The 23521-nt window shown below is 40.4% G+C and overlaps 11 non-coding genes across 11 annotated transcripts; 1 reads left to right on the forward strand and 10 right to left on the reverse strand.

Annotated features, from left to right (window-relative positions):
• Positions 1-3245: 3245 nt before the first annotated feature.
• Positions 3246-3319, reverse strand: Trnar-ucu (transfer RNA arginine (anticodon UCU)). Its single transcript has one exon. It is a non-coding gene; the product is annotated as a tRNA-Arg (tRNA).
• Positions 3320-4665: 1346 nt separating this feature from the next.
• On the reverse strand, positions 4666-4749 carry Trnal-cag (transfer RNA leucine (anticodon CAG)). Its single transcript has one exon. It is a non-coding gene; the product is annotated as a tRNA-Leu (tRNA).
• A 1629-nt stretch (positions 4750-6378) lies between these two features.
• Positions 6379-6451, reverse strand: Trnak-cuu (transfer RNA lysine (anticodon CUU)). Its single transcript has one exon. It is a non-coding gene; the product is annotated as a tRNA-Lys (tRNA).
• A 1368-nt stretch (positions 6452-7819) lies between these two features.
• Trnak-cuu (transfer RNA lysine (anticodon CUU)) lies at positions 7820-7892 on the reverse strand. The gene has a single exon. It is a non-coding gene; the product is annotated as a tRNA-Lys (tRNA).
• A 1294-nt stretch (positions 7893-9186) lies between these two features.
• Trnal-cag (transfer RNA leucine (anticodon CAG)) lies at positions 9187-9270 on the reverse strand. The gene has a single exon. It is a non-coding gene; the product is annotated as a tRNA-Leu (tRNA).
• Positions 9271-10895: 1625 nt separating this feature from the next.
• On the reverse strand, positions 10896-10968 carry Trnak-cuu (transfer RNA lysine (anticodon CUU)). Its single transcript has one exon. It is a non-coding gene; the product is annotated as a tRNA-Lys (tRNA).
• Positions 10969-12558: 1590 nt separating this feature from the next.
• On the reverse strand, positions 12559-12642 carry Trnal-cag (transfer RNA leucine (anticodon CAG)). The gene has a single exon. It is a non-coding gene; the product is annotated as a tRNA-Leu (tRNA).
• Positions 12643-13876: 1234 nt separating this feature from the next.
• On the reverse strand, positions 13877-13960 carry Trnal-cag (transfer RNA leucine (anticodon CAG)). Its single transcript has one exon. It is a non-coding gene; the product is annotated as a tRNA-Leu (tRNA).
• Positions 13961-15569: 1609 nt separating this feature from the next.
• Positions 15570-15647, reverse strand: Trnak-cuu (transfer RNA lysine (anticodon CUU)). Its single transcript has one exon. It is a non-coding gene; the product is annotated as a tRNA-Lys (tRNA).
• A 1562-nt stretch (positions 15648-17209) lies between these two features.
• Trnal-cag (transfer RNA leucine (anticodon CAG)) lies at positions 17210-17293 on the reverse strand. Its single transcript has one exon. It is a non-coding gene; the product is annotated as a tRNA-Leu (tRNA).
• Positions 17294-22526: 5233 nt separating this feature from the next.
• Positions 22527-22610, forward strand: Trnal-cag (transfer RNA leucine (anticodon CAG)). The gene has a single exon. It is a non-coding gene; the product is annotated as a tRNA-Leu (tRNA).
• The last annotated feature ends 911 nt before the right edge of the window (positions 22611-23521 follow it).

Here is a 23521-nt window from a genome sequence, read left to right on the forward strand (position 1 = left end):
GGACGAGATATCCGCGAGTCACCAGCCTCTCTTCTCTTTATGCGGGAAAATGACAACTAACGACATCATAAAAATTCGAAAGCCACAAACCCGGCTAAAACGGACACAGTTTGCCCTCCGATTGCGCAGAAAAGACGAGGACCACTGTACGTGGAGGTAAGTGAAGTTTATTTCTACATTTACAGCTTATTTTAGCATTTATGAGCTTAGAGTTAATTTTCCAACACAAAGTCTATAATTCGTATACCGAGCTTGGGTTACCTGTGATTGGCCAATGAGATACAATCAAGAGAAGTTATGATCTTCGCAGTTCTGATCGCAATTTATACAATTGCGTAGAGAAGCTTGAAAAATTCAGGACTTGAACGACTTAAGTTTTAAATAGGTTAAAGGGGCAGTGTCACCGGTGGCGCATGCGTGACAGCATGCCAAAATGTTTGAAAAATTTTGCCAACTTTTTCAAAGGAGTGTGTGAGTGTTAATATTTTATACAATCAAAGCCATCCGTGGTCTCTTTAGTGAACCAAACCACCCCCGGTGGGACTCGTACCCACAACCTTTGAATTAGAAGTCCAACACATCTCATCCACACATCTCATGTTTGTAATCTTTCTTCGTAAATTTTGTGGGATTTCCTCAGGGAATTTCAACTACATGGGTCTCAATAACAGAGGCGATACCTTCATTTGCTGCTGGATCCAGATTTGTTGAGATCCTTCTTCAACCAGGTACTGTACTCAGCGTGCTGCCTTCCTTAATGATCTAAGAACGAAGCAAGAGAATTTGGTTAAGAAATCTGAAAAGTATTTTGTAGGCAACATTGAATTGGCTTTCATATGGTAGAACTTAGAGATTGATATGCGCTTTTGTAGATAGCAATTTGCACAAACGTTTACACTGTATACTTAAAATCATCCAATAATTGCTAATATCATACACCTGATGCGTGATCTGACTTTGATCACCTGGATTCCATTTTAGGAACATTATTGAGGTCACACGTTAATTTGTAATTGCGTTTGACAAACTACGGGAACAAAGTTTATTTGCATAATTAATGTTACTTCCTTGAAGGCTTGATAAATACAGTTGCGATAGCGAACAGCCTACTACGTACAAAATCCTATTAAATAATAAAAACGGCATGAATGCGCAAAAGTCTGTTTCCTACGGCTTTCATTCTCGGATTTTTTTTTAATGCTTTCCGGCTTCGCGAATGTGTTTGAACTTTGTCAACACGAAGGAGGCTTGACTGTGATTGGACGACTGAGACAATGCAGTCATGTCGGGAGACCCACGGGAATAGACAAATTTGCGGTTGTCAAACTACCGTCTGTCACCCCGGTAAGGGTCAGTTTGTTATCAACGGTCGACGCCGTGGCCACTCTTATCATAAAGCATCGCCTTCGAAAGCTTTTTTGTTGCAATATTCACCGCCTGGCGTTGCTCGCAAGACTGCTATCGCGTTAATGGTGGGTTGAGATGAAAGTTCAATCTTTGTCAATTTATTCTGATAAGGAATTGTGACCGTGGGAACATTTTATCCAGGAATATTTGACTGAAACTGATGGCTCCTGAAAATTTGGTCTCAAGTCTCGGAGGGTGTAAATTTCATGTTGCAGGTCTTTGTTTCACCATAGCTAAAACAACCCAAACCTTTACTAATGCTAATAATTGGCACAAAAATATTATGTTTAAGCCCCAGGTTAGCATTTTTGTAAAGGCTTGGGTTGTTTCAGTTAGCGTAAAAGAATGATTTGCAACCCTAACCTGCAACCTGCAACCTGCACTTTACACCCTCCGCTCCAGCACTAGTTTTGGGATTTTATTATAACAGCCGTTGACAACCCAGAAATTGAAAAATGGCTCAAATTGCGTCGGATCTGGAAAATAACCACACAGGAAGGAAGCTATCCAAAATGGCAATAAGTTTAGGCTATTTAATTGAGATTTTTTACATATAATAATCTTTTTAAACTTTTTATCGGGATTCCCATACAAATCCTTATATTTTTGTCGGCCATTGCTCACACTGAGCTTGGGGTGCCTGTGGTCTCAACAGCTGTTGAGAACCGGTTTTTCGATTTCTGTGCATCAGAAACTCCCTCGAACGTTATGTCCAGTCGTACGATGTTTGTACAACGACAACACAACAACAATGTTTTCGATCTAGAAAAGCTCATTGCAAGTTCGAATTTGGAGTTGAAAAGGCAGAACCGCTTAGTCTTGCAGATCCTTTACAGATTCCAGCTGTGTTCCGTTGCAGACAGAATCATTTGCGATGGTTTAGAGGGACTGTGTGCTGCTGAGTAAACAAGTCAGTACACGAACGGGACTCCCTCTCATTTCTCTCAGAAAAATCAGGTCATGTTCCTGGCTCCACTCCATCGGCCTAGAGTGACACATAATGTTGATAGCAATGAAGAATCAAAACAGCTAAAATCTTCGTCAAGTTACCTCGTAATACTCACTTGCATTTTTGCATTTGATCGTCAGATGCCGCCATCGTCAGTCTGAGTCTACAGCTGTCCTTTTAAAATACGATGATTAAAATGCGTCTTATGCCAAAAGCGATTCAAAGAAATCACTTGAAGGTATTCTTTTGAATATAAACGGGTAAAAGACTTGAATTTACCCACCTTTTCTACACACCGCCAAAACAAGGCTTTTGAGGTCGCCGCCGATACTAGCCGACTTCGCGCTTAACCTACGACGTCAAACGGAAATAAAATTTTACTTCCGGGCGCCTTCGCCTTCCTAAAAAGTCGCTTTTCTAAAGGTTCCTAATATGCCCGTAATGACGTCAGGTCAGGTTACCAAAATCCTACACTTCATTCCGTTTTCTTAGCTAATTCTGGATAGGCACTGACATAACGGAATTTTTTTAGACGGAGTGAGGCTTGTGCGTCTTGTCTTCCCTGTTCTTAATTTCAGATGATATCGGCCTTTCATGTAAAGTCTGCTTTGCACTAAAGAAAAGAGAATCTGTTGGTTCTATTCTTTTTTTGCCATCACGCGGTCGTTTTTCGAATGTTTTGCGGTGCCCCTAAATTGCATATTACAACGTGAGAAATAGTTGCAGTGATAAATATCACCATGAACTGAGTTTACATATTTCGTTTGTCACTTGTTGTTTGCTTCGTACTTGATGATCAAGAAGCGAGGGTAGCAGATGCAATATTGGGTGAATGTGCATAAGATCCAGTCAATTAGTTGAAATAGGTTTACCTTGAAGTCAAAAGTACCACCCCCGGTGGGACTCGAACCCACAACCTTTGAATTAGAAGTCCAACACGCTAGTCCATTGCGCCACGGGGGCTAACTGATTATTATTTTTAATCATTCCTGCTAAGTTTTAGGCATTTGCGCCACAGGGATTTCCAAGGACACGAGAACCGCTTCGCTGGCGGGCTCAACGTTTTTATTTAAGACTGAATTTAGATCACGGATAAACAGAGACTCTTTAATCTTACAATTTTACTGGTCGATGAGACATGCATTGTAAAATTAAAGATTCTCTGTTTAACCGTGATTTAAAAGCCAGCTTTAAATAGACGACTTCACGCTCTTCATTGCATTATGGGTAATTAGGACAACATGGTGGAAAATTCAAAGCAAAATATTCTGTACATGACTCTATTTTATAGACTTTCGCCTTCATAAACCAAACAAATAAGTTCATGCGCACAACTGAGAAGAATTAGACTTGGTATCCGTTCTTTGGAATTGCTTTTTGTCTGCATACATTCTCTGGAATTTTGTGCCTTAGCAATTACGGGAAATGTATGGCAAAAACTCTTTTTAATAAAATAATTTCTACAATAGCCAATCTCTCCAAATTTATTCTGCCGCACTTTTGAGCGCATATCTTTTGTTCTGGAAAATAAAAAACCCAAAATTGCATATCATGAATACTTTTTATCGGTTTGAACTTCTTACAAACCCTTGAATTTCTCTCCATCTTGCCCTGATTACCCATGATGCACTCAAGAGCGTGTGACTCGTTTATGAAAACGTTGCAGTGCCGGAGAAACTTTATCATTCTCTATTATTAGCATATTTCTTGTCGTTTTACGTCAATCAATTTCCTTAGTTCCCAGTCCATTCATTTGTATTATTAAATTTAAATTTAAATTTATCTGTAACTGAATAATAATCACTTATTATGATGTATGTTGTAACATACGAAACGTTAAGTTTATAAAAAGAGTTATGCAGTTCAAGCAAATGATTGTAACCTCTGTTTACGTTATATTATTCAGAAAGGTCTTCCCCAAGCGAGAATAAGAGATATCGTCGACATGAATTCATTATCATTTCCATAGAAGTCTCAGGCATTTTTTTGTGAGACGTGCCTTTTTCCTTCCTTCCCTCTCTATTTGTCTTTGCTTCCTGTTCCTTTATCTTCATCTGAAAGTGGCCGCCAGACCTCCATATCTCAGTAGGAGTGCGGGTAATATCGGTGTACCGGTATACTTAAAATCATCTAATCATTGCTAAATTTAATTATTCTCCTTATTCCAAAATTGACTCTGATCACCTGAGGTCAAATTGATTTGGACATTTTCTTTCCAAACCTGTACATAGCTCTCACCTAAATTAAGCGTACAGAATTTAGTTTCCCAAGATTCGGAGTAACGAAAAAACACCTTAAATGAAGTAAAGTGTCAGGAGTGGGATTCGAACCCACGCCTACATGAGTAGACTGCGACCTGAACGCAGCGCCTTGGACCGCTCGGCCATCCTGACACCTACTCTTTCGAGTGGGGAGGAGCGTGTTGGCAAAAATGCCGACGTAGGGCCTACCACCTCTGCAATGGTATGTAGGTTGAAAACGAGAAAATGTATCTGCAGGCCTTGGGGCGTTGAAACATATCCGTCCCGGCCTGGTGCCTCGCCAAACCTTGCTGCGAATGTAGATGAGGCTTAAGTCCTTCCTTATCTAGATTATTGGTCTGAGGTTTGGGATTCCATTTGTAAAATCCAGTGTGACAGACTCCATAGATTGCAAAATAAGACCGGGAGAAGGCCTTTCGTGATTTTAACACAAGATCTGCTGATGATACTTCACTACCTAAGGTGGGACAATCTTGAGCAAAGGTGACGCTTGAAACAGCTCACAAATAAGTGTTTTTAATTCGGAATAATTTTTGTCCGGATGGTTTAAAGAATTTGTTTGAGCGAGCCTCCGGAATTCATTCGTACAATTCACGGCGCTCCTCAATTAATGCTTTCGTGCCCGGGCCCCATGCCGAGTCTGCTGAGAGGGCGTTTTGCTATAGAGGTGCCGTCATGTAGAATGGCCTTGACAACATAGTTAAGTTGGCGCTTCATCTCAACACTCTCGGCTCTGCTAAGGTTCGTGCAAGTACTTATTTTAGTTGTTATGAAACTTGTTTAGGTAATTCACAGCTCAAATTTTAGTGCAATAAACATTGGAGTAGTGGAACATTTTTGTAGTATTAGGACATTGTAATTTTTCAGCTTGTGTCTTGTTCTGACTTTTATGTAAACGGCTCGCTGGAAGAGCAAACTGGCGGTCATGGGCTCAAATCCCATAAGGTTTGTTGAAATTTGAATTCTATGACCATCTGTGTAGTCGTGCATAATTCTGTAAATTGGAATGTTTTAATGAGATCAAATCCTTCCCACTAGACAAAGCTGAAGATGATGCGTTTTAGAGCATCTCATTTCGGTTAGAGCCTCGAGGAACAATCTTAATCTTATTTGGAAGTTATTCTTGGAAGGTACATGTACACGGACCCACGAGTTCTCTTTTTAAAGCTAGCATTACACTTTTTATCAATTTATTTAGCGAAATCTCCCTTTAACTAAGCTTTTGTGACAATTTCCGGGCCATCGTCGTCCATTTTTGTACCTTTAATATCATAAAGCTTCAACTAAAGGTCCTTTCTGTGGTGTGACTTGTGCCACGTTACGATTTCGCCAAAGACTGGGCGGAAACAGCCGACACGTTTCTTAAAGTAGTGGGCTTCAACTTCCGAAAAGGTAATTTTTTACCTGTAGCCGCAACGCTTTACGTCATGACTTTTCCGAGGCGGGAACCAAACCAAGGTAAAACTTCGTTAATTGGGCCAGTAGTTCAAGAAAACCAAACCAAACAGAGGACCTTTCAACCGTAGTCCACCTTCCATGTAAAAATGCAGACCTAAATCCGAATACTTGTGGAAATTGAGTAAAAACTGCAAGCGTTATTACTTCTGTTGCCCTAGGGTCTGTTTGATTTGTAACTTTTGCATTTAAGTCATATTCTAAAGTCCGTGACTCCCTCAAGTTTTTACTATACGAAAAGCAAAGTTGATGACTTCCGCAAGAAGGGCACAAGAGCGTTAGTCAGCCAAAAACCAAAAGGTGCACCGCCCAACGTGGGGCTCCAACCCACGACCCTGAGATTAAGAATCTCATGCTCTACCGACTGAGCTAGCCGGGCTCCGCGCTGCAAAACCGCTGACGGAACGTTTAACAAACATATGTGACTGGCATGCTTGGGCGAGAGGCATTTCGGGTTTGTTCATCCTGAGATGCTGCAAAACTATTATAATTACTATCATGAGGGGTCTGGGAAAGGACGATAAAAAGACAATTAAAGGACGGTTATTTAAAAGTAATGGCAGCAGTTTCACTAGCAACATTTGTGGCTTTCTTAATGGTGTTGACAAAAGAATCCTCCTTACAAGGGAGGGTTCCTCTCCACTAACTAAAACATTCACAAGTCACCAGGTGGTGTGGGAGAAATTTTGTGTGTGTAGATGATGAGTTCATCTCAACACTCTCGGTTCTGCTATGGTTTGTGGAAGTACTTATTTTCGTTGTTATGAAACTTGTTTAGGTAATTCACAGCTCAAATTTTTGTGCAATAAACATTGGAGTAGTGGAACATTTTCGTAGTATTAGGATATTGTAATTTTTCAGCTTGTGTCTTTTTCTAACTTTTTGTAAACGGTTCGCTGGAAGAGCAATCTGGCGGTCATGGGCTCAAATCCCATGAGGTTTGTTGAAATCTGAATTCTATGACAATCTGTGTAGTTGTGCATAATTCTGTAAATTGGAATGTTTTAATGAGATCAAATTCTTCTCACTAGACAAAGCTGAAGATGATGCGTTTTAGAGCATCTCATTTCGGTTAGAGCCTCGAGGAACAATCTTAATCTGATTTGGAAGTTATTCTTGGAAGGTACACAGACCCACGAGTTCTCTTTTTATAGCTAGCATTACACTTTTCATCAATTTATTAGCGAAATCTCCCTTTAACTAAGCTGTGGTGACAATTTCATGGCCATCGTCGTCCATTTTTGTACCTTTAGTATCATAAAGCTTCAACTGAAGGTCCTTTCTGTGGTGTGACTTGTGCCACGTTACGATTTCGCCAAAGACTGGGCGGAAACAGCCGACACGTTTCTTAAAGTAATAGGCTTCAATTTCCGAAAAGGTAATTTTTTACCTGTAGCCGCAACGCTTTACGTCATGACTTTTCCGAGGCGCGAACCAAACTAAGGTAAAACTACGTTAATTGGGCCAGTAGTTCAAGAAAACCAAACCAAACAGAGGACCTTTCAACCATAGTCCACCTTCCATGTAAAAATGCAGACCAAAATCCGAATACTTGTGGAAACTGAGTAAAAACTGCAAGCGTTATTACTTCTGTTGCCCTAGGGTCTGTTTGAATTCTAACTTTTGCTTTTAAGTCATATTCTAAAGTCCGTGACTCTCTCAAGTTTTTAATATACGAAAAGCAAAGTTGATGACTTCCGCAAAAAGGGCACAAGAGCGTTAGTCAGCCAAAAAATAAAAGGTGCACCGCCCAACGTGGGGCTCAAACCCACGACCCTGAGATTAAGAGTCTCATGCTCTACCGACTGAGCTAGCCGGGCTCTGCGCTACAAAACCGCTGACGGAAAGTTCAACAAACATATGTGACTGGCATGCTTGGGCGAGAGGCATTTCGGGTTTGTTCATCCTGAGATGCTGCAAAACTATTATAATTACTACCATGAGGGGTGTGGGAAATGAGACAAACTCTGTGTGAAATTCAGAAACAGCAAGATAGTGCATGTACGATAAACTTAATCAAGTAGGAGAGATGATTGAGAGAGAGATACTTGACCATGAAAACTATACGTTCTTAAAAATTGGAATAATAAATGTCAAAATCTTTATACTAAAATCTTCGTTCTTTAATATATATGGAGAAAACTAAAGAAATCCCATGCAATATGAAACACAGGTTCGACGAAGCAAATCCAACAATTGAATGGCTCAAGGCAGGCTACCACGTGGTTCGTTGACAGTCCACTAAACATGCAGCCGCCATAGCTCCAGTAGCACAATAGGTTGGAGCGTCGTATATTCTTATAAGCAGTACTGCGAACGGTCACCGACGGTGCTGAAGTAAGGAGGTTTCGATACCCGCCGCGAATAACTGTATTTTAACGTATACATTTTGCACTCTCATTGGACAATTTGAAACACTTGGCCAATGAGAGTGCAGAATGTAATGTGATCGCCATCAAGCTATAATAGCCGTAGCCACACATCTAGCTTAACGCATGGGAAGATTATAGAAAGCCGAACGTTATTTCGAATTTACCCGCTAAAAATCGCTGTGTCGTCCCGGAGTGGAGTTGATGTGATAGAAAATTTATCTGGCCATAATAACACCTTAGCCTTAAGAGGCTATGGTATTTTTATGGCGATTTGGACAGTTGCTTTCTGATGCGATAGCAATTTGTGGGACGAGATCGCCGCTAGTCGCCACCATCTCTTCTCTTTATGAGTGGAAATGACAACAAACGTCATCGTAAAAATTCGAAAGCCACAAACCAGGCTAAAATGAGCACAGTTTGCCCTCCGATTGCGCAGAAAACACGAGCACAACTGTACGTAGAGGTAAGTTTATTTCTACATTTACAGCTTATTTTAGCATTTATAAGCTCCATATCTCAGTAGAAGTGTGGGTAAGATCGGTGTACTGTATACTTAAAATCATCTGATCATTGCTAAATTTAATTACTCTCCTTATTCCAAATTTGACTCTGATCACCTGAGGTCAAATTGATTTGGACATTTTCTTTCCAAACCTGTACATAGCTCTCACCTAAATTAAGCGTACAGAATTTAGTTTCCCAAGATTCGGAGTAACGAAAAAACACCTTAAATGAAGTAAAGTGTCAGGAGTGGGATTCGAACCCACGCCTACATGAGTAGACTGCGACCTGAACGCAGCGCCTTGGACCGCTCGGCCATCCTGACACCTACTCTTTCGAGTGGGGAGGAGCGTGTTGGCAAAAATGCCGACGTAGGGCCTACCACCTCTGCAATGGTATGTAGGTTGAAAACGAGAAAATGTATCTGCAGGCCTTGGGGCGTTGAAACATATCCGTCCCGGCCTGGTGCCTCGCCAAACCTTGCTGCGAATGTAGATGAGGCTTAAGTCCTTCCTTATCTAGATTATTGGTCTGAGGTTTGGGATTCCATTTGTAAAATCCAGTGTGACAGACTCCATAGATTGCAAAATAAGACCGGGAGAAGGCCTTTCGTGATTTTAACACAAGATCTGCTGATGATACTTCACTACCTAAGGTGGGACAATCTTGAGCAAAGGTGACGCTTGAAACAGCTCACAAATAAGTGTTTTTAATTCGGAATAATTTTTGTCCGGATGGTTTAAAGAATTTGTTTGAGCGAGCCTCCGGAATTCATTCGTACAATTCACGGCGCTCCTCAATTAATGCTTTCGTGCCCGGGCCCCATGCCGAGTCTGCTGAGAGGGCGTTTTGCTATAGAGGTGCCGTCATGTAGAATGGCCTTGACAACATAGTTAAGTTGGCGCTTCATCTCAACACTCTCGGCTCTGCTAAGGTTCGTGCAAGTACTTATTTTAGTTGTTATGAAACTTGTTTAGGTAATTCACAGCTCAAATTTTAGTGCAATAAACATTGGAGTAGTGGAACATTTTTGTAGTATTAGGACATTGTAATTTTTCAGCTTGTGTCTTGTTCTGACTTTTATGTAAACGGCTCGCTGGAAGAGCAAACTGGCGGTCATGGGCTCAAATCCCATAAGGTTTGTTGAAATTTGAATTCTATGACCATCTGTGTAGTCGTGCATAATTCTGTAAATTGGAATGTTTTAATGAGATCAAATTCTTCTCACTAGACAAAGCTGAAGATGATGCGCTTTAGAGCATCTCATTTCGGTTAGAGCCTCGAGGAACAATCTTAATCTGATTTGGAAGTTATTCTTGGAAGGTACATGTACACGGACCCACGAGTTCTCTTTTTAAAGCTAGCATTACACTTTTTATCAATTTATTTAGCGAAATCTCCCTTTAACTAAGCTTTTGTGACAATTTCCGGGCCATCGTCGTCCATTTTTGTACCTTTAATATCATAAAGCTTCAACTGAAGGTCCTTTCTGTGGTGTGACTTGTGCCACGTTACGATTTCGCCAAAGACTGGGCGGAAACAGCCGACACGTTTCTTAAAGTAATAGGCTTCAATTTCCGAAAAGGTAATTTTTTACCTGTAGCCGCAACGCTTTACGTCATGACTTTTCCGAGGCGCGAACCAAACTAAGGTAAAACTTCGTTAATTGGGCCAGTAGTTCAAGAAAACCAAACCAAACAGAGGACCTTTCAACCGTAGTCCACCTTCCATGTAAAAATGCAGACCTAAATCCGAATACTTGTGGAAATTGAGTAAAAACTGCAAGCGTTATTACTGTTGCCCTAGGTCTGTTTGATTTCTAACTTTTGCTTTTAAGTCATATTCTAAAGTCCGTGACTCCCTCAAGTTTTTACTATACGAAAAGCAAAGTTGATGACTTCAGCAAGAAGGGCACAAGAGCGTTAGTCAGCCAAAAACCAAAAGGTGCACCGCCCAACGTGGGGCTCCAACCCACGACCCTGAGATTAAGAATCTCATGCTCTACCGACTGAGCTAGCCGGGCTCCGCGCTGCAAAACCGCTGACGGAACGTTTAACAAACATATGTGACTGGCATGCTTGGGCGAGAGGCATTTCGGGTTTGTTCATCCTGAGATGCTGCAAAACTATTATAATTACTATCATGAGGGGTCTGGGAAAGGACGATAAAAAGACAATTAAAGGACGGTTATTTAAAAGTAATGGCTGCTGTTTCACTAGCAACATTTGTGGCTTCCTTAATGGTGTTGACAAAAGAATCCTCCTTACAAGAGAGGGTTCCTCTCCACTAACTAAAACATTCACAAGTCAGCAGGCAGTTTGGGAGAAATTTTGTGTGTGTAGATGATGAGTTGAGGAAAAATTATAGACAAAAACTAAGGGTTAGTCTGTAAAATGAGGAGGAAAAATTCATAAAGCAACTCTCAACGCCAAAATAAGGCTAATAAATGAAACAAACTCTGTGTGAAATTCAGAAACAGCCAGATAGTGCATGTACGATAAACTTAATCAAGTAGGAGAGATGATTGAGAGAGAGATACTTGACCATGAAAACTATACGTTCTTAAAAATTGGAATAATAAATGTCAAAATCTTTATCCTAAAATCTTCGTTCTTTAATATATATGGAGAAAACTAAAGAAATCCCATGGAATATGAAAGACAGGTTCGACGAAACAAATCCAACCATTGAAGGGCTCACGGAAGGCTACCACGTGGTTCGTTGACAGTCCACTCAACATGTAGCCGCCATAGCTCCCGTAGCACAGTAGGTTGGAGCGTCGTATATTCTTATAAGCAGTACTGAGAACGGTCACCGACGGTGCTGAAGTAAGGCGCTTTCGATAACCGCCGCGAGTAACTGTATTTTAACGTATTACATTCTGGACTCTCACTGGACAATTTGAAACACTTGACCAATGCGCGTGCAGAATGTAATACAGTCGCCATCAATCTATAACAGCCGTAGCCACACATCTAGCCGAGCGCATGGGAAGATTATAGAAAGCCGAACGTTATTTTGAATTTATCCGCCAAAAATCGCTGTGTCGTCCCGGAGTGGAGTTAATGTAATATAGGAAATTAAACTGGCCATAAAAACACCACAGCCTTAAGAGGCTGTGGTATTTTTATGGCGATTTGGACAGTTGCTTTCTGATGCGATAGCAATTTGTGGGACGAGATCGCCGCTAGTCACCAGCATCTCTTCTCTTTATGAGTGGAAATGACAACAAACGTCATCGTAAAAATTCGAAAGCCACAAACCAGGCTAAAATGGGCACAGTTTGCCCTCCGATTGCACAGAAAACATGAGGACAACTGTACGTAGAGGTAAGTTTATTTCTACATTTACAGCTTATTTTAGGATTTAGAAGTTCCATATCTCAGTAGAAGTGTGGGTAAGATCGGTGTACTGTATACTTAAAATCGTCAGATCATTGCTAAATTTAATTATTCTCCTTATTCCAAATTTGACCCTAATCACTTGAGGTCAAGTTAATTTGGACATTTTCTTTCCAAACCTGTACATAGCGCTCACCCGGCTAAATTAAGCGTACAGAATTTAGTTTCCCAAGATTCGGAGTAACAAAAAAAACACCTTAAATGAGGTGAAGAATCAGGAGTTGGATTCGAACCCACGCCTACATGAGTAGACTGCGACCTGAACGCAGCGCCTTGGACCGCTCGGCCATCCTGACACCTACTCAGTTTCGAATGGGGAGGAGCGTGTTGCGAAAAATGCCGACGTAAGGCCTACCACCTCTGCAATGGTATGTAGGTTGAATTTCGACGGATTTCAACCTGCATCGCTGCTAGCCGGAACGTAGATTAGAGTACTTTGCTCTATCAAAGAAGTGGACATTACAGAGTCTCACATGTCTCCATTTTTAGGCAAAAAGTTAGATGCCCTTTGCCCGCGCTATCCCTTGGATGAGGAGGAAGGCTTTACATCGACTTGCACTTTATGTTTGTCATTATGTTTTCTCTTTTTCCTGCCGTTTACATCAGGCACTGACAGAAAGTTTTGTAGGCGGAGGAAAGCTCGTGCGTCTTCCCTGTTCTTTTTTCACAGGAAATCGGCTTTTTATGTAAAGCCTGTATTGCATTGACGAAGACAATCATTTCGCGATGTCTCAAAGTCGAAGATTTCAAAGTAAGAGATAGTTGTAGTGGTAACTATCAACGCTGAGTAGACATATTTCGTTTGCCTCTTGTTGTTTGCTTCATATTTGATGGTCACGGAGAGAGAACAAGAGGTGTAATATTGGGTGAATGTAACATCCAGTCACTTAGTTTTACGTAAGCTGACTTTAAAGTCAAAAGCATCACCCCAGATGAGACTTGAACCCACAACCTTTGAATTAGAAGTCCAACACGCTAGTCAATTCCGCCACGGGGGCTCTGTGAACACCACAAAAAAACGGGGGCAACAGTTGCGCCAGTTCATATCAAGACGGCTTTGTTAATAAAGGCATGGCATGTTTAAGTTTATAAAAAGAGTTATGCAGTTCAAGCAAATGATTGTAACCTCTGTTTACGTTATATTATTCAGAAAGGTCTTCCCCAAGCGAGAATAAGAGATATCGTCAACATGAATTCATTATCATTTCCATAGAAGGCTCAGGGATTTTTTGTGAGACGTTCCTTTTTCCTCTCTTCCCTCTCCATTTGCCTTTATCTACTGTTCCTTTATCTTCATCTGAAAGTGGCAGCCAGACTTCCATATCTCAGTAGGAGCCCGGGTAAGATCGGTGTACTGTATACTTAAAATCATCTAATCATTGCTAAATTTAATTATTCTCCTCTCCCGAGGTCAAGTTAATTTCGACATTTTCTTTCCAAACCTGTACATAGCTCTCACCTAAATTAAGCGTACAGAATTTAGTTTCCCAAGATTCGGAGTAACGAAAAAACACCTTAAATGAAGTAAAGTGTCAGGAGTGGGATTCGAACCCACGCCTACATGAGTAGACTGCGACCTGAACGCAGCGCCTTGGACCGCTCGGCCATCCTGACACCTACTCTTTCGAGTGGGGAGGAGCGTGTTGGCAAAAATGCCGACGTAGGGCCTACCACCTCTGCAATGGTATGTAGGTTGAAAACAAGAAAATGTATCTGCAGGCCTTGGGGCCTTGAAACATATCCGCCCTGGCCTGGTGCCTCGCCAAACCTTGCTGCAAATGTAGATGAGGCTTAAGTCCTTCCTTATCTAGATTATTGGTCTGCGTTTTGGGGTTCCATTTGTAAAATCCAGTGTGACAGACTCCATAGATTGCAAAATAAGACCGGGAGAAGGCCTTTCGTGATTTTAACACAAGATCTGCTGATGATACTTCACTACTAAGGTGGGACAATCTTGAGCAAAGGTGACGCTTGAAACAGCTCACAAATAAGTGTTTTTAATTCGGAATAATTTTTGTCCGGATGGTTTAAAGAATTTGTTTGAGCGAACCCCCGGAATTCATTCGTACAATTCACGGCGCTTCACAATTAATGCTTTCGTGCCCGGGCCCCATGCCGAGTCTGCTAAGAGGGCGTTTTGCTATAGAGGTGCCGTCATGTAGAATGGCCTTGACAACAAAGTTAAGTTGGCGCTTCATCTCAACACTCTCGGCTCTGCTATGGTTTGTGGAAGTACTTATTTTAGTTGTTATGAAACTTGTTTAGGTAATTCACAGCTCAAATTTTAGTGCAATAAACATTGGAGTAGTGGAACATTTTTGTAGTATTAGGACATTGTAATTTTTCAGCTTGTGTCTTGTTCTAACTTTCATGTAAACGGCTCGCTGGAAGAGCAAACTGGCGGTCATGGGCTCAAATCCCATGAGGTTTGTTGAAATCTGAATTCTATGACAATCTGTGTAGTTGTGCATAATTCTGTAAATTGGAATGTTTTAATGAGATCAAATTCTTCTCACTAGACAAAGCTGAAGATGATGCGTTTTAGAGCATCTCATTTCGGTTAGAGCCTCGAGGAACAATCTTAATCTGATTTGGAAGTTATTCTTGGAAGGTTCACGGACCCATAAGTTCTCTTTTTAAAGCTAGCATTACACTTTTCATCAATTTATTAGCGAAATCTCCCTTTAACTAAGCTCTTGTGACAATTTCCTGGCCATCGTAGTCCATTTTTGTACCTTAAGTATCATAAAGCTTCAACTGAAGGTCCTTTCTGTGGTGTGACTTGTGCCACGTTACGATTTCGCCAAAGACTGGGCGGAAACAGCCGACACGTTTCTTAAAGTAATAGGCTTCAATTTCCGAAAAGGTAATTTTTTACCTGTAGCCGCAACATCATGACTTTTCCGAGGCGCGAACCAAACTAAGGTAAAACTTCGTTAATTGGGCCAGTAGTTCAAGAAAACCAAACCAAACAAAGGACGTTTCAACCGTAGTCCAACTTCCATGTAAAAATGCAGACCAAAATCCGAATACTTGTGGAAACTGAGTAAAAACTGCAAGCGTTATTACTTCTGTTGCCCTAGGGTCTGTTTGATTTCTAACTTTTGCTTTTAAGTCATATTCTAAAGTCCGTGACTCCCTCAAGTTTTTACTATACGAAAAGCAAAGTTGATGACTTCCGCAAGAAGGGCACAAGAGCGTTAGTCAGCCAAAAACCAAAAGGTGCACCTCCCAACGTGGGGCTCGAACCCACGACCCTGAGATTAAGAGTCTCATGCTCTACCGACTGAGCTAGCCGGGCTCCACGCTGCAAAACCGCTGACGGAACGTTCAACAAACATATGTGACTGGCATGCTTGGGCAAGAGGCATTTCGGGTTTGTTCATCCTCAGATGCTGCAAAACTATTATAATTACTATCATGAGGGGTGTGGGAAAGGACGATCAAAAGACAATTAAAGGGTGCTTATTTAAAAGTAATAGCAGCAGTTTCACTAGCAACATTTGTGGCTTCCTTAATGGTGTTGACAAAAGAATCCTCCTTACAAGAGAGGGTTCCTCTCCACTAACTAAAACATTCACAAGTCAGCAGGCAGTTTGGGAGAAATTTTGTGTGTGTAGATGATGAGTTGAGGAAAAATTATAGACAAAAGTTAAGGTTAGTCTGTAAAATGAGGAGGAAATATTCATAAAGCAAACTCTCAACGGCAAAATGAGGCTAACAAATGAAACAAACTCTGTGTGAAATTCAGAAACAGCCAGATAGTGCATGTACGATAAACTTAATCAAGTAGGAGAGATGATTGAGAGAGAGATACTTGACCATGAAAACTATACGTTCTTAAAAATTGGAATAATAAATGTCAAAATCTTTATACTAAAATCTTCATTCTTTAATATATATGGAGAAAACTAAAGAAATCCCATGGAATATGAAACACAGGTTCGACGAAGCAAATCTAACAATTGAAGGGCTCACGGGAGGCTACCACGTGGTTCGTTGACAGTCCACTCAACATGTAGCCGCCATAGCTCCCGTAGCAAAGTAGGCTGGAGCGTCGTATATTCTTATAAGCAGAACTGAGAACGGTCACCGACGGTGCTGAAGTAAGGAGGTTTCGATACCCGCCGCGAGCAACTGTACATTTTGCACTCTCATTGGACAATTTGAAACACTTGGCCAATGAGAGTGCAGAATGTAGTATGATCGCCATCAAGCTATAACAGCCGTAGCCACACATCTAGCTGAACGCATGGGAAGATTATAGAAAGTCGAACGTTATTTTGAATTTGTCCGCCGCTGTGTCGTCCCGGAGTGGAGTTGATGTGATAGGAAATTTATCTGGCCATAAAAACACCACAGCTTAGGAGGCTGTGGTATTTTTATGGCGATTTGGACAGTTGCTTTCTGATGCGATAGCAATTTGTGGGACGAGATCGCCGCTAGTCACCAGCATCTCTTCTCTTTATGAGTGGAAATGACAACAAACGTCATCGTAAAAATTCGAAAGCCACAAACCAGGCTAAAATGGGCACAGTTTGCCCTCCGATTGCACAGAAAACATGAGGACAACTGTACGTAGAGGTAAGTTTATTTCTACATTTACAGCTTATTTTAGGATTTAGAAGTTCCATATCTCAGTAGAAGTGTGGGTAAGATCGGTGTACTGTATGCTTAAAATCATCTGATCATTGCTAAATTTAATTATTCTCCTTATTCCAAATTTGACTCTGATCACCTGAGGTCAAGTTAATTTGGACATTTTCTTTCCAAACCTGTACATAGCGCTCACCTAAATTAAGCGTACAGAATTTAGTTTCCCAAGATTCGGAGTAACGAAAAAACATCTTAAATGAGGTGAAGTGTCAGGAGTTGGATTCGAACCCACGCCTACATGAGTAGACTGCGACCTGAACGCAGCGCCTTGGACCGCTCGGCCATCCTGACACCTACCACCTCTGCAATGGTATGTAGGTTGAATTTCGACGGATTTCAACCTGCATCGCTGCTAGCCGGAACGTAGATTAGAGTACTTTGCTCTATCAAAGAAGTGGACATTACAGAGTCTCACATGTCTCCATTTTTAGGCAAAAAGTTAGATGCCCTTTGCCCGCGCTATCCCTTGGATGAGGAGGAAGGCTTTACATCGACTTGCACTTTATGTTTGTCATTATGTTTTCTCTTTTTCCTGTCGTTTACATCAGGCACTGACAGAAAGTTTTGTAGACGGAGGAAAGCTCGTGCTTCTTCCCTGTTCTTTCTTTCACAAGAAATCGGCTTTTCATGTAAAGCCTGTATTGCATTGACGAGGACAATCATATCGCGACGTCTCAAAGTTGAGAAGTTCTAGTAGCAACTATCAAAGCTGAGTAGACATATTTCGTTTGCCACTTGTTGTTTGCTTCATATTTGATGATCAGGGAGAGAGAACAGGAGGTGTACGTAATATTGGGTGAATGTAACATCCAGTCACTTAGTTTTAAGTAAGCTGACTTTAAAGTCAAGAGCATCACCCCAGATAAGACTCGAACCCACAACCTTTGAATTAGAAGTCCAACACGCTAGTCAATTCCGCCACGGGGGCTCTGTGAACACCACAAAAAAACGGGGGCAATAGTTGCGCCAGTTAAAGGGCCTGTAGCACTCTATTGCGCATGTGCGGCTCTTTGATTTTTGAGCAGACAGTTCTTTTTTCAACGCTATGATCAATGACAGAAATCCTGTTTAATCGACACAGTGAGACGTGCCCATGTTGTAATAACATTTCTAAACTTCAGTCTGGTAATATACGAAGGACTTTGATGCCATATTGTGTTAGTTTTTGGGATGCGTAGATATAATTCATGTCCACGAAAGCCGGATCAGGCGAAGGGGCTCGGGTCGAAAGGTTCTTACACCTCGTAGTCGCCTTGCATCCAAACAAACAAGAAAACAAGTAATAGCAGATGGGAGAAGGCACATCGAAAGCTTTATATAGCGAAAGATGTCCATGAAAGCTGGAAGAAAATAAAGTGTATGTGCGTGGATTCCACTGACACGGCCTTCACAGGTGAGACGAAGAATGGGGTTATAGTATTTACACTGATTATTGGTTTCCCTTTAGCACTATGATCCTTTGTCGTCAGCTTAGTGTGCGTTTTATTTTGCTATTCGAGTTTTTTATCCGTCAGTTCAGTTGCCATATCATGGAATTATGGCTTTCAGTGTAGGGACGCACAAGGAGCAAATTATTGGCTTCAGCTTTGAAACGTGGCAGGAAGCGTCTCGATTTAGCTGTTGAAGCCCATGGTAGATGAGAATTTTTGTTTGGTTAAAAAGAAGGGCTGAATTTTTTTTTTGTTCTATTTTTTTCTGATTAGAATAGGGTCAAGCGTGATAGATCGATCTGCTCACTTTATTGTTCATTTCGCATCATTTGAAAGCCAATTTACCGGTACATTCATTTGCCATTCATTGAGCTATCTTTCTGCACAGAGTACAGGTAACATTTTTGATCAAGTATTTTGAAATACACTATGCAACTAATACTCTATCAAGCAGTTGATATATTTTACAAATAATAATAATTAATAATAATAATAATAATTAAATAATAAATAAACAGTAAGTTGTGTTCATTTTAGTCAAACAGAAACCACCTGGTAAAACTATTTGTGTTAACACGGATCACTTTTGGCATACTGGTCCTTTGGAATGTGCAAACAGTATGTCTCTGATGTACACATGCCAATGAGAATTCCCTACACGCAAGTTTTATACATCATTATCAACAATGATGAACACAGCAGTATAATGATAGTTATTATACTGTAAATGAAGAGATATGTTGTCATGAAGTATGGGTATGTTCATTGTTGAAAACTTCAAAGGACACTGCAGGTTGGCAGTAGTAGTTCAGTAACTCATGGGTTGTTGTTTAGTCAATGTTTGCTATTGGTACCAACTGGCAGAACTGTTTGGCTTACAAAAGGAATTATTGCATAGAGGGTCACCTCAAATGAACAATCACAGACCCTGGGCAGCCAATCACTGTCCTGGCCTAGGTTCATCTGCTGAATGTAACACTAATGGAATATTGCATTAAACTAGTGATTACTGTTGATAGTAATTATTAATAATTTTCCTGTCTTTTCATATTTACTGGCCCATAACCTTTTTTCTAGGGAACAAGTTTACAGAGCAAGGAAAAAGTTGACTATCCTTGATTGGAATTACTGGTATCATAATGGCTTTTCATTTTCCACCACTGAGGATCATGCTGACACCATCATTGCAAGAAAATGCAACCAGAGAACAAAATCTTGGGACGTGAGGATATTAAAGGTTTCCAAAGATTGTGGATATATTTGGATGCTGATGGACAAAACTTTAAAGTCTGCATTGATGACGACGACTATTTAATCACTCGTGAAGTCTGTCTGGAACCTGATGATCCCAGAATCATTTCTCCAACAATTGTTGAAAGTGAACCTCTTCCAGCTCATGAGCTCCTGGCAAGATGCAGAAACAGATTTTCACAAATAAGCAGCTCATAGAGATTTAAATGCAAAACTTTCAGCTACTGTAAAACCAGGAAAAACATAAATGCCCTCACAATAATGTGTTGCAGTGATGAAATTACTAACAGTTGGGTGTCAATGGAATGGCTCAAGTCAAGCTCATAAGGCTTGCCTTTTTGCTTCAGTTTGGGTAGTAACTTGAAGTAATAATTATATTAACTGTTTTTCTCTCCAAGTTTTGTGGAGTCATTGTGACATGTAGCACTAAGCCAGCATTGAAACCAGGACAAGATATACAGTGTATGACTTGACAGTTTTTAACCCAAGATAAGGGCTGACCATACATTACACATTGTAGCTTTGAAATCGTTGTTGGAGTTTTGTCTCATGGTAATATATTGTATAACTTTAGAATTTAGTCTCCTGGTGTGATTTCTTATGTGTATTTTAGTGCATATCTTTTGAAAACTGAAATAATTTTAACTACAGTAAAACAAAAACAGTGTAAATACAAAAAATGGAAATTCTAATACAGTGCTATGATATTGGGAAATTGACAGTTATTGTAAAAAGTGGTGTTGAGAGTTACATGTGAATACAGATGACAGACAAGCAAAATCAAATTTAGTTATTGTTCATATACATGTCTGCATCAAATTATTTGGAGATGTGAAAGCATTAATTATTATTCTAAGACAATTTCCATTCTTGCAAAAGTTTAAGTCAGTCTAAACCAGAAGAAATGGTGTCACAAATAAATGTAATCTAAATTGCCTTTAAAAATAGTTTTTATCCTAAACCAAAGTTTCACAACAAGGCAACTAAAACAAGTCAGTTATTGGGGGTGATGGTATGCTGAAAATAATTATTAAAAGAGGGGATCCTGAGATTTCCTGATATTTTTATTTGGGAGTGGAGGTTCCCTTTAATGAAAAACCACACACTCTCACTGTGGTTTTGTGCCTGCTATTACTTCCCAACATTTAGACAGTTCAGAAATCCATCTAAACACCTGTTGCTTAGGGGGTAGTGTCTTCTAGTACAAAGTACATGCACACAGCAGAGGGAACAACTTTCCTCTTCCTTCTTCCAAGGGCAGTCACCTTGTGTATCTAGTATGTATAAATATTGTTTTCAAACAGAGTTTTCAAAAGTGCCTTGTTTGTGAAATACAGTTGCATCCCCACATCCTTTGTTTTTGATGTGCTGGCTCATACACCTGTAGTACGGCAGTTACCTTATTTGCCCAATTCAGGAACTGGCTTTTGGTCAATAGACCAGTTTCATAAATGGCGACCACCTTTACAGTTTTTTGTATTTATGTTAATTACACCTACTTCCTTCATTTTTAATATTCTTTTAAAAGTTGCTTGTCATAGCAAGACTAGAAAGGCTTGTTATCTAAAACAGAAGAGCATTTTATTTGGCAGGCATGAAATAGATCTATACAAATGTAGGTTGTCCACTTGACTATGGTACGTCTGCAGGTCGGGTGCTGGCATCTTCATGGTCAGAGGCATTTCATCTTGTTCCATAAGAAGGCAATCAGTATAATCCATGCTTCCCACTCCCTTTTGTAGTGACTTTATGGCCAGTTTCCATGCCATATTTATCAACTCCTAGGGAAAGAGACTATTTATTAATGTGGTACATTGCAATTCCGTGAAAGAAGTCCTGTCCTCAAAGATTATTGATTTTATGAAGTGATGATGTCCCCACAAAGACTTCCATAAATTTTTCACTAGTCACAACTGGCTAGGAAGGTTTTTTTTTTTTTGGAAAAATCTTGAAACGTGATATGCTCATCAGCTGAACGGTGAAATTGACATTATACAGGTGATTTGGCAGAACAAGTTACTGCAAGTAAAGCAACCAAAATATATTTGAATGCATGGTGATTTTCTAATATGGCGTGTATTCATCGCTGATTGTACATTCTGAACGTTTGATTTCTTCTGATTTTTTTCTTCCTCGCTCATCAAATGTTCTTGATTTTCCTGGGGCACATTTGCGACAGCTGTTTTTTTACTAGCACTTTCTAATTGAGAAAATCGCAGTGAACTCGAATACAACCGGTTAACAGGCCTTGATAAACAACTCAGCTTGTCTGTTCGGCCTGCCGGAAACCGCAATCGATGTGAAAAAAGAGTGATAAACATATATTATCGCCCACCTTGTTTCTGCATGGTTTCGTCGCTGTTCCACATATGCAAGTCTCTGTGTAAGATAGATATTTTTCCTACAGTTTTCCCCGGTCATCCCTGACGTTCAACTGCAGAACACTCGAGGCTACAGTATGACAAGTGAAGAATTCCATTGAAAGAAAGGCCTGGAAATTTCACAAATGGTTCACCTTTTTAGCCCGAAACAATTTCATCGAGTTTCCTTACGTTTTTCTCCTAAGGGCTCGAAGGGCTCTGCGGAAACACTGCGTGTGCTTCGCCATTTTATTTCCAAGATACATCCAACGATAAATATCTCATCTCGCGAGTGTCGTGTGAAGATTTCTATTGGTTGAATATTGTGTGGTTGTCAATCAAGCTCACACATGCGCTTTATCGTGACACAGTCTCTTTAATATCAAGACGGCTTTGTTAATAAAGGCATGGCATTACTTCCAATTCAAATTTGCGCAAATGGCATGAAAAAACAAACTCACAGTCCGGTTGAAGTTGGAAGGTGTCAGGATGCCCGAGCGGTCCAAGGCGCTGCGTTCAGGTCGCAGTCTATTCATGTAGGCGTGGGTTCGAATCCCACTCCTGACACGTCTGTTAAAATTAAGCTATTATGGGGCCAACGAATCATGTGAAACTACATCCTTCACGTCTTTTTAAGCTAATCACTGTTTGCAGGTTTGGAAGTGAAAATATGGAAATTAACTTGACCGCAACAATGTTCATAAAATGGAATCCAGGTGATGTAATTCAAACCTCGCATCAGGTGTATGATTAATATTCCCATTTATTTGATGATTTAAAGTATACAGTATAAACGTTTGTACAAATCTATATTGACACTAAAGCGCATACGAATCTCCAAGTTCTACCATATGAAATTTAACTCACTCTTGCATGCAAAAGTTTTTCTTAACTAAAATTTCAGCTTATATTCTAGATGGCTACGGGCACAATACCTGATTACGGCAACCCATTCGCTACCTTGAATTAACGATTATTGTAAATTCGCAACTTGCTCTGAATTTACTATTATCGTTAATTTAATAGACAGGAAGCTTGATATGGATTATGGGAAATGGTCATGGTTTTTTTCTAAAAGACAGCCCAAAGATATGGACATAGGACTCGCACCTGAGAATGTTCTCAATCAATTTCAGAGTACTTATGCTAATGAGATTCTTTCGGACTACCTTCCTGTCAGTTGCGGGGTCCCACAAGGATCTGTACTTGGACCCTTATTGTTTCTCATTTATATAACCGCAAAACCGCAGGGTGGGTGGGTACTCAACTACATTTGGTCGAGAGGACGATAAAATACCATCCGGCAGAAGGTGAAGTTGAACAATTGTTAGTTTCAAAATGGCGCTCGAGTTTCCGAGATGTGTTTAGAAGGAGTTACTTTCGGCTGACTATGACGATATAATTTGAAAGTGAAACAAGTCATTTGCCTGGAAAGTTTATATTTAAAGAAAGATTTAGTTGCTGTTCTATCCTAAGAC

This window comes from Montipora capricornis, chromosome 8, assembly GCF_036669925.1.
Source record: "Montipora capricornis isolate CH-2021 chromosome 8, ASM3666992v2, whole genome shotgun sequence".
Taxonomy (NCBI): domain Eukaryota; kingdom Metazoa; phylum Cnidaria; class Anthozoa; order Scleractinia; family Acroporidae; genus Montipora; species Montipora capricornis.